General features: G+C 39.0%; 1 protein-coding gene across 15 annotated transcripts in view; it reads right to left on the reverse strand.

Moving 5' to 3' along the window:
• The window catches only part of AKAP6 (A-kinase anchoring protein 6), a 633,025-nt gene that overhangs the window by 315,609 nt on the left and 300,699 nt on the right, over positions 1-16,717 (reverse strand). For 2 of the 15 annotated variants that reach the window (XM_089309803.1, XM_089309804.1), the window contains exon 2: positions 11,764-11,915. The exons of the other annotated variants lie outside the window; for them this stretch is intronic. The gene's annotated coding sequence lies outside the window, so the exon portion shown is untranslated. The remainder of the gene's footprint in view (positions 1-11,763; positions 11,916-16,717) is intronic. 15 annotated transcript variants of the gene reach the window in all.

Raw genomic sequence — 16,717 nt, forward strand, 5'->3', positions numbered from 1 at the left:
ATGAAACCTCATAGGATCAGAGATATAAAAGGTAGTAATTTTAAGGGCCATGGTCAGGACCCTCTAGAGGAAATACTGATCTTTTTCTGAAACAAATGCTACCCTTTCACACAGGGCAGATGAGAACACAAGTTGTCAATTAACCTTCTGGAAAGTTCTCATTGCTTCCCATGAATCAAATAATTTCATTTGTGGGAATTTCTCCTCAGACAATAACGGAATTACATACTAAAATGCTATCACAGAGTTGTTTACAACAGTGGGAAAATTCTAACAACCGAAATATGCAAAGAGAGGAGATGGTTTTAACATAGTGTGGTGTCCCACACAATGAAAAAATGCAGATGCTAAAAACGATGTTGCAAAATATATTTAATGGCATGAGAAGATGTTCAAGATATATGTTAGAAGATAAAAAGTCCTATTAAATTATACCTGTGTACTCTCATAGAAAAATAGCTAAAAAAGATGCCATAGTATTTTGTTAGGTTGCAGTATTATAAATTATTTTCATTGTACCATTTATCTATATGTTTTAAATTTTTTCTACTGGAGATTTATATTGTGAGAAATAAAAATAAAATAAGAACAAGTCAAACAACAGAGAAGTAAAGTCAGTTCCAAGACAAAACAATGAAGGAGCACGCGTTACACTATGCAAACAGTACACTATGCTTAAAGTACAACAGCAAGGAAACTGAGCAAGACTAATGCCAAAGCAACAGGATCTTCAGGTTCCCAACACTCTTTCTGTGTAAGGAAGAACTTGTCAGTATGTTCACAGCCATCCTGTCCTCTTCCACTAGGGGTTCCATGTCCAGTGCCCAGGTACAATTAGCCATGTACTAAAAGATAAATAACTATCAGTAATACTGGTTATTAAGAGTTTTAACTGTGTCTTCTTTGACTGCTCTTTTCTTAAATTTAGTATGTTTGAGATCAAGACACAAGTGCAGTAAGACATTTGGTCATATGAACATGAGTAGAAATGTAAACATTACTCATCCCCTCTTCCTTTTTAATTTGATTGATTGACTAAATAGATCACAAACCCTCCTCCACATTTTCAAGCAAACCCACAAGGGAGGTGCTGTTTCTGAGGATAGATTTCACCGCTTGACAAAGCAAAGACCTAGCGTATCTCCAAGAGTGACCACCACCACTCCCCTCCTCATCCCCAACCCAACACAATTTAGGATTCAGCATCTACTTTCAAGAATTTAAGTATGCAGGTAACTGAAAACTTGGTGTTTCTTTGGGGGTATATTTTACAGGACTAAAATTTAGTCCCAAACTTCTTAGGAATTATTATAATACATAATGTTTGTTAGTTGGTTTATATAAACTTATATTTCTTATTTCATTAGGCCAAATAATTTATATTGGTGGATGTTTGTGCTTATGCTCATTCCTTCAGCCAGGAGAATCAAAAAGAGCAAAATGGATACTTCTAGAACATTTTCTAGAAATTTTAATGCTGAAGGCATCAGAGACTAAATTAAAACACAGAATCCAGCTTATGTCTTAGTTTAGAAAATCTATTTTGGTATTTTGCCTGCTCTATGCCTGACTGACTCCCTACATTAGAACCACTCTTCAGCAAGCCCCAGACATACAAAACAAGACGGAAGTTATTGAATTCCAATAATGTGGCTTTAAATCTACCCTCATTGCCCTTTTCCAGAGGCCCCTTTGGGAAATAAAAATGGATCAGAATAAAATACCTGACCACCAAGTGCAGCAACCATCCATTATTAATGTCTCAATGACACACCAAAATGGAGGATCAAGGGTCCAATCAAATAATCCTATAACACTGATTCAGGTTCCTCAAAGGACACTGTACTTTATTTTTGAAATCAGCTACCAGCTAAGAAATAAATTCAATTTCAATGCACTTTCCAAACCTCCAGATTAATTTTACCTATAAAGTCACTTTTAAGCTCATTGCTTACTTAAATTGAGTATAAATGTAGTGGGGATGAACTTTCTTTTTTCTTGATTACACACACAGAGTTCTGTTTGTATCAAACAATGAAGAGGGTATCGGAATGTGCACAAAGGAAAAGCAGGACCAACCATGAACTCTGAGCAAGAGCAAGTGTCAACATTACCTCAGGTCATTATTCCTTCAATACTTAACCCATGATTAATAAACTACCCTCCCCTATACCAGTATTCTAAATCTTATGCCCTTCCCACACAACTGCAGGCAGAAACCAACCTGTGAATGACTAGTGAAAATCCAGGTGTGTACACATAAATTAGCAAGTAAATAAATTAAGAACCCAATTAAAGGGGAAAACTGAGCTGGAAATGCAGAATGCACATAAAAGACTATATAAGAGACTTACAAGGATGAGACAGCATGTTATTTCTCTCACTCAGACTCACCTACTTTCGAAAGACAGAGGAGATAGCAGATGACTTACAAGTGATAAAATGTACTATTAAACATTTTTTAAGTCAAAAAGGAGAAAGATGAATGAAACACTCAAAATGAGACCATTACTGCAATCAAGCCCTCAGTTTAATTCAGGGAAAGGAGAAAATATGTGGTCAGAAGTGGATGACTGAAGAAAAAGAACTTATGTGAGAAATTGGAAACATATAGGAGCTATAGATAGTTAACACTAGAAGGTAGCAGGAGCAGAGTGAACCAATGAAAGACCTGGAACACCTGAACAGGGAAGATCTTCTTTAAAACTACAATAATTCAGATTGTGAATGGAAGAAATAGTCAAGCTTTAGCAGAGGAGGCTAGGTGTAGAAAGGACTATTCTGGAAAGGGCTGAACTCATTAATTCGCATTAACAACAAGGAAATTCCTAACGAAAATTTATCACTGAAGACAGCAAAAAGTGGACTCTGTAATTAAACTTTGTGTTTAATTAAACTCATACTCTGTGGAGGATTTGTGCTCTAAGAGTGCTCACACAGGGGACTAAAAGGTTCCCACATTCTAAGCAGAAGATAAAAAGGAACATGCAGGGTAATTTGCTTCAGGACAACCAGATCTCCTCCTTTATCCTTCAGGTCAGTGCAAAGGTCAAGACCATTAGCGACCTCAAGGAGCCCTCTGTATTAAAAAGCCCCTGGGGTTTCATCAGCGTTCCAAAGAGTGAGGCTCAGACTGGCATTGACTCCTGTGATTTCCCTCACTGGGCTGACAAGAGAAACTAAGTGGAGACTTCTTTGAAATGGACAACATTGTTTCATTACATTATGAAGGCCAAGGCCATCTTGACACTGGAAAAGTAATTGAATACCTAATTTATAATACCATCCATTTTCTATCAAAAGAATAAGTCTATTTTGTATGAAAAGTATTGGTACAGACACAGGTTAAGATCTAAAATGGGCTAAGTAACTGGTAGAACAAAAGCTGAGAACAACCATGTAAAGTAGCAATACAAGTATACAAAGAAAAAACACCAATGTATTTCTGGAGAATACAACTGCAAGTGATTTTTTTCATAGATGTATCCATATGTTATTTATATACTGTAATTTATTATAAGGAACACAGAACACTTTTCAAAAAGATAATCTGGTGGTCTTTTGTTTGCATATTTGTTCTTCAGAATATTCACAAAGATCCAGTATTTTTTAAAAAATATGAGGTAATGATAAGTGTATTATAGTAGAATGAGAGAACTAAGAGTCGTGGAAGAAGAACTGGGCAGAAGGAGGAAAAAGTAACACAAAGGCTTTTGTATAAAGGCCCTGGAATCTGCTCATAGCCACTGATAGATCCCCCTTTAATGGACCTGCCTGCAAAGATATTATGGCCAAGTCCTTGCCCAGCAACTCACCCCAAAACTTTCTTTAAATGTAACCAAAATACATTTTGTTTTTTGAACTGTGGGAGGTCAGCTGCATGGCAGGGCAGCAGCCAGGGTTTATGGAATGAGAGAGATTTCCGGGACAGACAACCTCAACAGGAATAAAGGCGTGTCAAGTAACACACAGCAGATGTAAGCGGACACCCAGGCTGGACGCACCAGCCCCCCAGCAGGACGAAAAGCAGGCAGCAGCATCACAGTCTCATCAGCAGGACTCTCTGTCACGGAGCCACACTGGATCCGGGCATTCTTCCAGTCTGGCCTCCAAAGAGCAGACAGCACCCTGGTCTACCCCATGCAGGAAGCTGGTGTCCTGGAGCCACCTCCCCTCTTGTGCAAGACCTGGATGAGACACAGGACTGGACAGTGTCACTTATAACATGGCCCCTCTATTCCACTTATACAGTCAAGGAAGGTTCATAAACCACAAGTATCACACAAATGGACAATGGGAAGATTTTTGAAAACTGTCTTAAATCATTTTTCAATAGAAATAATGTGAGCTCCCTGCAAAAAAAAAAAAAAGTTGGAAAAGACAAAATAATTAATTAGGTACCACATCTATCTTTTCTACCACTTATCTCTAGACTCCAAATCAATGCCTGGCATATGAGAGGAGGCATTCAACAAACAATCATTACATGAAAGCAATTCCAGGACAGATAACTTCAACAGGAATAAAGGCAAGTCAAGTAACACACAGCTAATGTAAGTGCACACCAATAAATCACCAATAATTGGATTCTTCATACAGGACAGTACATAACACATTCTAATTCTGTTATATATTTGCATGGTTTTTTAACTCAGTAGTATATAATGAATATTCTTTCATGTCAATAAAGAAATGTTTCACAAAATTCTTTGTGGCTGCCTAATATTCCATTTTATGAACATATAATAGTTATGTAGCCAGTCCTTTATAGCTGGACACTCTGGCTTGGAGTAGATAACTTTTTCTTAAAGGCACAAATACTGTCTTTGGCAGTCACCATATCTTGCTGAGTTTTTCCTTTTGTAGAATGCAAGTTCACGAGAATAAGAGCTTTTTCTTTCTTGCTTACTACTGGATCCCCAGAACCTAGTATAGTTTCTGATGATCAGAAAAGAATGAATAACAATGATTCTACTGTCTGTACCCATTTTTTATTTATATTTCAACTGTCCTGCTCCCATCTGAACCACTGGCACAGCCTTCAAGTTGGTGTCCTTCCTCCAGTATGTCTAGCTCCCTTTCCCAAGGCAATGACTGTTTACTGAATTTGATACCAATAAATGCCCTTTTCATATGTGATTTTCTCAGCCAGCATTGTGGCACAGGAGGGTAGGTTGCTGACTGTAATGCTGGAACCCTATATGGGTGCCTGTTCCAGTCCTGGCTGCTCCACTTTCAATTCAGCTCCCTGCTAAAGTGCCTGGGAATGCAGCGGAGGATGATCTGTGCACTCAGTGGAGTTCTAGACTCATGACTTCCGTCTGGCCCATCCTGGGCCACTGCAGCCATCTGGGGAATGAAGCAGCAGATGGAAGATTCCTGGTTCCCTCTTTCACTAACTCCGCCTCTCAAATAAATCACTCTTAAACAAAAAAACAAAAACCTTAAAATTTATAAAATATGAGGAGAGAATCAAATGTCCTTATTGTAATGTATCAAGGACCACCACCACCAGAGAATACTTTAAAACAGGAGGCTGCTTTAGAGATTTTTTATTTTTAGTCTGAAAATGTGATTTCCTGTCTCAGGTAATTGACGCCCAGACACAAAGCCTAGCGACTGACAGAACCCAGGTCTCTGGGCCTGCAGGATTCAGCTCGTTTCTTCAGAGTTTATCAGTGGCCTCCCGGTATACCTTGCCAGCTTTACCTCCTACCCAGATCCTCATTTCACGGGGAGACTGTTTTCACACTTGCCCTGAAACAACCTGGCTCTTACCCCATTGCTGTCACCTGAACTGCCATCTTTTCCTACCTCTGTGCCTGATCAAATCTTCTTCAAGGCAGTTCAAGCCCTGTCTTCTTGCAATGCCTGTCCCAGGCCACACTGAATTCTTTATCCTCTGCTCCCTAGCAGCACTTGCCTGTCCTATTCATTCCAGCACTTAATCACACATTGCCTTGTAATGGTAAACATTTCACAGCTGAGTGAAATAGCTTGCTGCATGTGTAGGAAGGGAAAGAAGGTTGGAAATGCAAAACATACCACAATGTGCTGAGCCAGCCAAATACATTCTTCTGCTGGAACGCACCTCTTAATAAGCACAGCCACCCAGGCATTGCATTTTAATGTTCTCCATCACCTTGCCTCATTCTATTTAAAAATGTTTTTCTCAGAGGCAAAGAGACAGACATACACAGAAACATACACACACAGAGTATGAGAGCGAGTGAGAGTAAGAATGAGAATGTACAAGGGAGCACTCTCATCTGCTGGTTCACTCCCCAAAATGCTCAAAATGCCAGGGGCTGGGCTGAGGCCAGAGCCAGGGCTGGAATGCAATCTAGGTCTCCCACAGGGATGGCAGGAACCCAATCACTGGAGCCATCACCACTGCCTCCCAGGGTTCACATTCCCTGGGCAGGAAGCCGGAGTCAGGAATCAAGCCCAAGCACTCAAGTGTGGGACACCAGCATCTTATCGCTGGAATCAACGCCTGCTCCCATGCTTTCTTGTTTTAAACGTAAAACTCAAAGGCCAGTGTTTCTGATTCTTCACTTAAAAACAAGATTATTTTTTGCACACTGAGGTATTAAAGGGTTGGGTCTCTAATGGAAAGGATTGTGCCCTAATGATCAGAGTATTTATAACATTTTCTTATGTCAACATTAAACTATAAATTTGGGAACAAGCCTGATCATTTTTTTAAGATTTATTTATTTATTTGAAAGGCAGAGTTACAGAGAAAGAGAGAGAGGGAGGGAGGGAGAGAGGGATAGGTCTTCCATCTGTTGGTTCACTCCCCAAATAACCGTAATGGCCAGAGCTGAACCAACCCAAAGCTTCTTTCAGGTCTCCCACATGGGTGCAGGAGCCATCTTCTACTACTTTCCCAGGCCACAGCAGAGAGCTGGATCAGAAGAGGACCAACTGGGACTGGAATCGGCACCTATATGGGATGCCGGCATTGCAGGCAGCGGCTTTACCCATGACACTACAGCACCAGCCCCAGAAAAAACATTTTTTTAAAGAAAGAATTTTACTTAACTTTTGCAACAAACAAAAACATCTCTAATATACTCATTTTAACTGATAATAGTTAGCAGTGTCTTCTCTATTCCATAAATGAGGAATACACTTGTGCTTAGACACATACCTGTGGTTTTTTCTTCATATTTTCCTTAAAAATGTACAAGTATGTATAATTATATGTGCACACACAGAAATCGAGATGGGCAATTTCCTTAAGATAAAAGAATTAAAAGAAGATACATGTTTGAAAGATAGTTAATAAACTATAAATGCCATAAAGCTGTATAGGTTATTTATACATTAACACACACGTTTGGGTTTTAATGTCTCTCTATATATCTCTGAATTAGGGGCTAGATGACTGATCTATTTACAGATTTAATGATGCAGGAAGGAACCATCTCTGCCGATCAGCCAATAAGTCCATTTGTGTCTAGATAATTACATATGCATACATATATAATCCAAGTCAGATACTACAGCCATAGCATAGCTAAAATCTGGAGTGAGGGAACAGAAGACAGACCACAGGGTAAAAGGCTGTTCTTTCCATAACACAGCACTTATCATAGTGTTTACACCATCTTTTGTCTTCAATTTCTATACCATAGCAGAATACGACTGTGACTTTTGTTTTACAGACCACATAGTTGATTCAGTGCTCTCGGGCAGTTCTATCAGGTATCTGAAAGTTGCCAACCACTTAATCCCCTATCTGCCTCCCTACTCCACCCTCCAGGACCTAGAGCATTCTTTCAAGTGACTGACACAATAGAGGAGTCACATTAATGCAATGTTTTGTTCATTTTTCATCTGCTCTACTGGGTTTCTCAAATTGTATTAATTTGAAAGACTGAGCTACAGAGAGAGGTAGAGATACAGAGAGATATTCCATCTGCTGGTTCACTCCCCAAATAGCCAAAACAACTGGAGCTGAGCTGATCCGAAGCCAGGAGCCAGGAGCTTCCTCCGAATCTCCCACATGGTTGCAGGGACTACTGCTTTTCCAGGTGCATTAGCAGGGAGCTGTATTGGAAGTGGAGCAGCGGGGGCTGGCGCTGTGGAGTAGTGGCTAAAGCCGCCACCTGCAGTGCTGTCATCCCATATGGGCGCCAGTTCAAGTCCTGGCTGCTCCACTTCCAATCCAGCTCTCTGCTATGGCCTGGGAAAGCAGAAGATGGTCCAAGTTCTTGGGCCCCTGCACTCAACTGGGAGACCTGGAAGAAGCTCCTGGCTCCTGGCTTCGGATCGGCACAGCTCCGGCCGTTGTAGCCAACTGTAGAGTGAACCAGCGGAAGGAAGACCTCTCTCTCTCCCTCCCTCCCTCCCTCCCTCCCTCCCTCCCTCCCTCCCTCTCCTTCTCTCTGTGTGTAACTCTAATTTTAAAGTAAATAAATAAATCCTTAAAAAAAACAAGTGGAGCAGCAGGGAAAAGAACAAGTGCCCATGTGAGATGCTGGCACTGTAGGATGGGGCTTTAACCCACTGTGCCATAGTGCCATCCACAAGTAGTGTTTCCCTTTAAAGTTATCATACACTGTGGAGCTAACAACCTTCTTCAATAGTACAGTTAAAATACAAATTTCCAGAATTCTGTTTTAGGAACTACCTTCGAAGTGACTTCACAAACTTCATAATTAAATGAATATTATGTCTTCGCATTCATTTCTTATCTTTAACCAAAGATGAATACTCATTCCAATAACTACTTACACAGCACCTGCTCCTAAATAATTTTTGATTTTTTGAAAAACTAAACATACCATAAAAGGGATTAAAATTAGGCAGCATGGAGGACTTTCAGAGAGGTATGCAAAAATCTCTAAACGAGATTCCAAAACAATGAATTCTTAAACTATTGTAAATGTAATTAGACTGACTGAAAAGAACTACGTTTGTGTGATAGAAATACCTTTTGGCTGGTTAGCTAAATTGAGTCATTTGCATTTATACATCTCATGAGTAAAAAGTAAGTATACATTATACCTGTAATATGTATTGTCATAGCTATAACCCTCAATAAGTATATTCTGCCAATAGTTGTTCATAAAAACATGACATACCGTTTTCCCATTTTGCCTCAGGCTCTAACATGGCTCAGCACAGCACTGTTGTTGATTCTATCTTTATTTAAATTTAGATATTTTGTTCATCATGGATTTGTCTTATTTTTGTTTTTCAGAAACATTACATCAACATGTTACATATCTTGATTACTAAGGAGACTTTCTGGTCACTGTCTTAAACTGTGTGCCTGAGTCCTTTATTTGTCTCACCCTCATCCCAAGCCCTGCCTTGGCCAACTTACTGGTTTGAGAAAGATGAGCAATACTTAGAGCCTGCTACACAGCCACATCAGCCACTGCCAACCAACCAGCAGACACATGAGCTAAATAAATGCTTATTGCCATGTGCCACTGAACTGTGGACTGGTTTGTCATACAGCAAGAATCAATAGATAAACAGCAACAACAATTATAGTTCTACACAAATTAAGTACTTGGGATTAGTGAACTGTAAATGTTAAGATTTATTATTCAGTGTTTGTTGTTACTTATCTGGAATAATTAGTTAGGGTCATAACAGAAGGTATTATGGGTTTCTAATAGTCTATACTGTTCTCTATGAAAGGACAGTACTTCTTCAACCTACTGATGTCAGGCCTTGCCAGATAATTTGCTTTAGCCAATGAAATCTGAGCCTAAATGAAGCAGCTGGAATTTTTTTTAAAGATTCATTTATTTTATTTGAAAAATCAGCATTATGGAGAGAGAGAAAAACAGAGAGATTGATCGATCTTCCATCCTCTGGTTCACTCCCCAGATAGTCACAATGGCCAGGGCTGGGCTAGACTGAAGCTGGGAGCCAGGAGCCTCATCTGAATCTCCCACTTGGGCCATCTTTCACTGTTTCTCCCAGGGCATTAGCAGGAACTAGATCAGAAATGGAGTGACCAAGACACAAATCAACATCCATATGGATGCCAGTGTCACAGGCAATAGGTATATCTGCAGCACCACAAAGCCAACCCCAGTAGCTAGAATTTTCAAAGGCTCACCCATCTTCATTCCTTCCTCCCTGATTTCAGAAGATGATCATATTCCCAGATGGAGCCACTCATTCAGTGTCGTCCCAGACGATAAAGACATGGAGCAGAGCTGAGTTCCCCCATCCTCTGCGGGCCATAGGCACATGTAACCAGAGCAACAAATATGCCTTGTTGTTTGAGTCATAGGGATCTGGGAGTTATTTCCATAAACCAACTTATTGTAAGCTAAGGGAGACAGAGTAACTACTGGGATAGAGAAGGTAAGTCTACACTATTCAAAGATGATTTGACTGTATGCTTGGGAAAACCCAAGAAGTGACTTAAACATTTCAACAACAAAACAATCCTGATAGTGAAGTTGAAAAAAAAAAAAGAATACCTACCTAGAAACCAATCATTATCATATATACAACTAACAAGCTCTTTAAAGATTTCATCAACAATACAACAACAAAGATAAAGTGCTTTGGAATGAGCTAAAAAGAAACGTGGCAGACCTAAATGAAGAAAATTTTAAAACTCTATTGAAGAATTGGAAAAAAAAAAAAAAAGATGAACCAATAAGACAACAAATCATGTTCTCAAACGGAAAAGCTTCACATCATTAAAATGGCAGAGTTCGCTAAGTTATTTTATAAATGTAATATGAGTCCTAACACAAAGAGCAACAGGCTTCCCTTTTTAATTGGGGAAGAAGCTGAAGGGTGGGAATGGGAACTAGTCTAACATTAAAATAGACAATCAAAAATAGCAAAAAAAAAAAGTGAAAAAATAAAACAGAGTAGGGAGAGGGCAATGAAGGAAGACTAAGCTAGCAAATATCAAAAAAAAAAAAAAAACACACAACCAAATCTCAATAATTAAAACTGTGTGACACTGCACATAAATGCAGAAACAACTGGAAATAATAAGTCTAGGGGCCAGCGCCATGGCTCACTTGGTTAATCCTCCACCTGCGGTACTGGCATCCCATATGGGCGCCGGGTTCTAGTCCAGGTTGCTCCTCTTCCAGTCCAGCTCTCTGCTGTGGCCCGGGAGGGCAGTGGAAGATGGCCCAAGTGCTTAGGTCCCTGCACCTGCATGGGAGACCAGGAGGAAGCACCTGGCTCCTGACTTTGGATCGGTGCAGCACCAGCCGTGGAGGCCATTTGGGGGTGAACCAACGGAAGGAAGACCTTTCTCTCTCTCTCTCTCTCACTGTCTGTAAGTCTATCTGTCAAATAAAAAAAAAAATAAAAAAGAAGTCTAAAAGTAGCATCAAATATACACAAGTATTCTACCATGGGATAAAGGAGGTGTATCATATCAGCAGGAGGAAAAATAATAAATAACAGCAAAAAAAGAATTAAGACACATCTATACACAATAAAAAGTGGATCAAAGATTTAAATGTAAAAAACCAAAGTATAAAAATTACCAGAAAAAATATGTAAATCATTTATAATCCTGGAATAAGGAACTTGTTTTTGAAATTCAGAGCCATTAATTCTACCATTACATGGTTTAGAACAGAGGTTCTCAACTACAGGTGATTTTGACCCCCAAGATTTATCCGACAAAATCCGGAGCTATTTTTGGTTGTTACAAACTGGGAAATGCTACTGATATCTAGTGGACAGTAACCAAGGATGCTGCTGAACATCCTACCGTGTGCAGGACAGCCTCTCATAACAAAGAATTACCTGGCCCCGGATGTCAACAATGCCAAGGTTGACAAGTCCAGGTTAGGAAGGATGGTACCATTCCATGATTCCAGAGTAAGCAGAAAGTGAGAGACACAAATCTAGCAGGATGTAGGGTCAAGAAAGGGTAAGACTTGAATCCTGTTGATAGGCTGAAAGGAAAAAAGCAGAAAAGAGAAAAGTGAAAGGTAACAGAAAATGAGAAGCGGCTCGATGAGAAAATAAAAATCCTTCAGAAGCAGTGAAAATGAAATTTAAAGCTCAGATGGAAGAACTAGACTTGGGTAGGAGAAATAGAAGCTTTCCACTGAAACAGGTTAGAAAAGAGAAATGACGATACAAATGGATTTGGTATGTTAGCCTCAGGTTTCATGGAGAAATCCACCAAGGTATCAGGTTTGGAAGTAGCTGGGAGGAGAGTGATTAGAACAGAGATGAAAAAAAATCAGAATAATCACAAAATAAATAAATAAATAAAAGTGAATGGAGACCCAAATGTGAAAGTAGATAATAAAATTTAGCTTCTTCCTATTTGAAAAAGAGACTGAGCCAACAATTTGGGTAAATCATCTGAATTTGCAGACTGTGAGTGTTTCTGTCACAAGTAATAAGAAGTTATATGTACATTTGTGTTGTCATTTTTATTTTTAATTAATATAGTAACTAACAATGATTAAATAATGCTTTACTATATAAACCTAAAAAAAATTCAGAGTCATTAAGAGAATATGAATTCCACTACAGTGGAATCAGAAAAAGGAAGAAAAAAAACATTTGTGTACAATTATGAAAAAATATACCACAAATATAGTCAAAAGACAAATGATGAACAGGGACAAAATACTGTAGTTCCCACTTCATGGCATATCCCTCTAGTAAACACAGGGCTCCTATAAGTCAATACATAAAAGAACAACAACACAACAGAAAGCTAGACAAAGGATGTGAACACATTTTATCTAAAAGTAATAGAAATGGTCCTTAAACATATGAAAAGGTGCTCAGTCTCTCTCATTGTAATTAAAACGTAAATTTAAACTACACCAAAATATTATTTTACAGATCCATAACAAAAACTTAAAAATTTTGTGAGAAACTACTGGCAGGAAATGTGCACTATTATGTAATCCTGGTAGACAAATAAATTAGAATAACTACTGTGGAAAGCAATTTGGCCACTTTTATCAAATCCAAATGCATACACACATTAACCAGCAATCCTACTTCTAAGAATTCATGTCTCTGGAATATTTATACATTTTGTGAAATGATTTTTGCTTAAGTTCATGCATTTCAGTAGGGTTTGCAATATCCAGAGATTGGAAACAGATCACATGTCCATTACTAGGGTATGTTTTTGTGTAGAATCCTACACATCTATAAAAAACAATGATGATTTTTAAGAAGGCTCTCTATATTCTGACATAGAAAGATCTTCATGATACATATACTGTTAAGTTAAAAAAGCAAGATATGGAAAGTGTATATAGAATAAAATAGGAAAATTGAGAATATATTATGTCTGCTTATAAATATATATACCAACTCTGGAACAATAGGAAATAACCAAATAAAAATGAGTACTTACCTGATTGGGACACAGAAGGGGGAAACTGGTAGAAGAGCCTGCTGTCTGCATTACAGGATGGAAGGGTGACTTTGTACTGTAATTTCTTTTTATTTTTACAGCTTCTCCCATGAATATATTTAATATTCAAAAATATAAGGCAGCAAAAACTCGAAACCAGTTTGCTGTGGATAAGACTGAAGGGAAGGGCCTAATTACACTGTCTTCAATAAAACCTGCCCTTGCTGGACACTTGTGTTATAATCAGTAGTCCACGAAGAGCTATCACTCTTTACCCCTGGTCTGCTTTGAGGATTATTATCTCATTTCCCTATCGAAAATATCCCCTTCCATCTAAGAAATAAATCAGCTTATCCAAGCACTTCAATTCAATAATTTCACCATTAAGAGCACTTCTGTTACTATTCTTCTAAAGCACTTTAAAAAAAAGCTAAAAACTTCAATTGAAAAGACTGCTCATTATAACATAAAATGCAATTTTTACATTGATTGAAATGGCTTGATGAGGACCTTAATAATCCTTTCTTTGAATGAGGAGCTTCAGTATGCAGAAGGAAAAGGCCCACTCCAAATGATAATGTGGCGCTCAGAAGAGTACTATTAGTTGAACCATCCAGTAATAAGGCATATTTGCTTCATTATACTGGGCTGCCTGTCAATTTCCAAAACAGCAGTAATAGGATACTGTCATTAAGTGAGAGCTGATGAGATACAATATTGAAGACATCAGGTTTACTGTAAAACTGCATCGACACGGACAGAGTTAAAGGGAACAAACAAAGGAGAGGGGAGGAAGGAGAGCAGTCTGGTAATGGAAGAAACATAACTGTAGGGAGTGAAGACCTGCATTCTACCTGCATTTTCCCATTAACCATCCTGTCATTTGCTCTGCCTTGGCATCAGTCTTCTGATTTGTAAAATGGGGAACTCATGATACCTTATCTGCTGTGGGAGAGACTACTTTGTGCTCACCAAACCTATTTTCCTGTACCTCCTGTACACAGCTAAACCATACTTCCCTGGTGCCCCGGAACGCAGTAGTCTTACTACTGAGTGTAGCCCAGTGGAATATGAGTGGAAGTGATATACTCTGATGCGAGGGCTAATTCCTGAAATCATCTTTAAGATCGCCTCTGCATTCTTTCTCTCTTACCTGCTGGCCATATTCAGATGGTCCAGAAGATTCTGAGATCCTGAAGGAATAGGCTTCTATATCTACACTGGCCAATGTGACAGCACTTGGAATCTGGCTAATCGAATTGAGGCATACTATAGATACAAAATACACCGTGGGTTTCAGAGATTTCATATAAAAAGAGTTTAGCTTACCAATAATTTATTGACTATATGCACAATGAAAATATTTCAGACCAATAGAGTTAAATGAAAAGATATTAAAGTTCATGTTACCTGCTTATTGTTACTTTTAAAAATGTGATTACTAGAATATTTAATATCAAATGTGATTTACATTTGAGGCTCATAATTATATTTTTATTAGATTACTCAGGGTGGAAGGAGCTTCAGCCCCTGAATAACTGGATGAAGCTGAGCTCTCTCAATACTGTGCTATGCTATAGACCAAAAAGTGCTTGCAAGGGGAAATTTTATGGCTTGACCTTTGTTTCTTTAAGTTAAAGTTCTCTGTGTTTGTATCCACCACCAGTAAAGTGAAGGGAAATGGATTTGTTCACACCAAGCCACAGCAAAGAGGGTGAGGGCAGAGCCTTGTGATACGATGGTGCCCATGATCATCATCATACTTTTACACTCTAGAAATATTTGGGAGGGCCGGCACCGTGGCTCACTTGGTTAATCCTCCGCCTGCGCCGGCATCATATATGGGCACCGGTTCTAGTCCCGGCTGCTCCGCTTCCAGTCCAGCTCTCTGCTGTGGCCCGGGAGTGCAGTGGAGGATGGCCCAAGTCCTTGGGCCCTGCACCCACATGGGAGACTGGGAGGAAGAACCTGGCTTCTGGCTTCGGATCAGCGCAGTTCCAGCCGTTGTGGCCATTTGGGGGATGAACCAACGGAAGGAAGACCTTTCTCTCTGTCTCCTTCACTATCTATAACTCTACCTGACCCAAAAATGATGCAATCTCTTTGTAAGAATTTCAAAAAGGATAGCATATTAAAAAGAAAAAAGGAAAAAAGAAATACTTGGGAAACATGACAAAGAAAAGGAGAAAAGGTTGCAGCTGAGAACTCTGAATATTTCTGATAGAGATCCCCCCCCACATGTAGACAAGGAAGCCTCATGCATACTCAAATCTTCATCATTCTGCCTACCTACACTGGCACACCATGCCAACCCTGGATAGATTCCAACCACTGACACCTGCACATCACAGATGGCAGGTATGCCCTCCTCCAACCCAGCGGATATATATTCAGTGTCACAGTGATGTAAATATGAACAATAATTGGTTGAGTGCTATATTTTCCTTCTATCCTTATAGTAAGAATCCTTCAGACACCTTGCACTATTACTTTTCATATAAAAATATCAATACATAAATTCTATCAAGTAAATATTTCACAGCAACCTGCCAAATGAACAGATAACTAGATGTATGTGGGTGCCTACCTATCCACAAAGTTCATTCAAGTCTCTGCTAGCAAAATCATTGCTAAGAATAATTTACTTATATTTCCTGTAGATAATTTCATGGATTTGGGCCAGTGGGGTAGAACAGTGGGATAAGCTGCCACCTGTGATGCCAGCATCTCATATGAGCACTGCTTTGTCCCAGATTCTGATCCAGAACCCTGTTAATGTGCTTGGGAAAACAGCAGAAGATGGCCCAAGTTCTTGGGTCCCTGCTACCTACATGGGAGAACCTGGATGGAGTTCTAGGCTCCTGGCTTCAGCCAGACCTAGCCTTGGCTCTTACAGCCATTTGGAGAATGAACCAGCAGATGAAAAACCTCTCTCTCCCCTCCTTGTCTCTTCCTCTCTCTCTGTAACTCTGCCTTTCAAATGAATACAAAAATCTTAAAAGAAAAAAGATAATTCCATGGATCAAACTGAAAAAAAAAATGTGCTAGTCAATTTTCCTTCCCTCTTCTCATCTCTCTTTATTTGAAAGTGAAGACTGACTCTATGTAGGCCAATCACAAAGATACTGGAAAAAGAAGAAAAATCTGGCCTCAAGTATTTTTAGACACATAAGTATAGTTAAACTTTTATAGATAATAGCTAAATATAGGTATACTAGTTTTGGTTCATACAAATCTAAGAGGTTATCACTGAAAAGCTTTTATTTTTTTATCAGGTACATATATATTTAATGAACAAGTAACAATAATAAGTATTTGGTATGAATATTCATCAATTCCAATTGTGAAAATTTTAAGTTAAAAACC

The sequence above is a fragment of the Oryctolagus cuniculus genome, chromosome 12 (assembly GCF_051225735.1).
Source record: "Oryctolagus cuniculus isolate XC-2025 breed Fujian yellow rabbit chromosome 12, ASM5122573v1, whole genome shotgun sequence".
NCBI lineage: Eukaryota > Metazoa > Chordata > Mammalia > Lagomorpha > Leporidae > Oryctolagus > Oryctolagus cuniculus.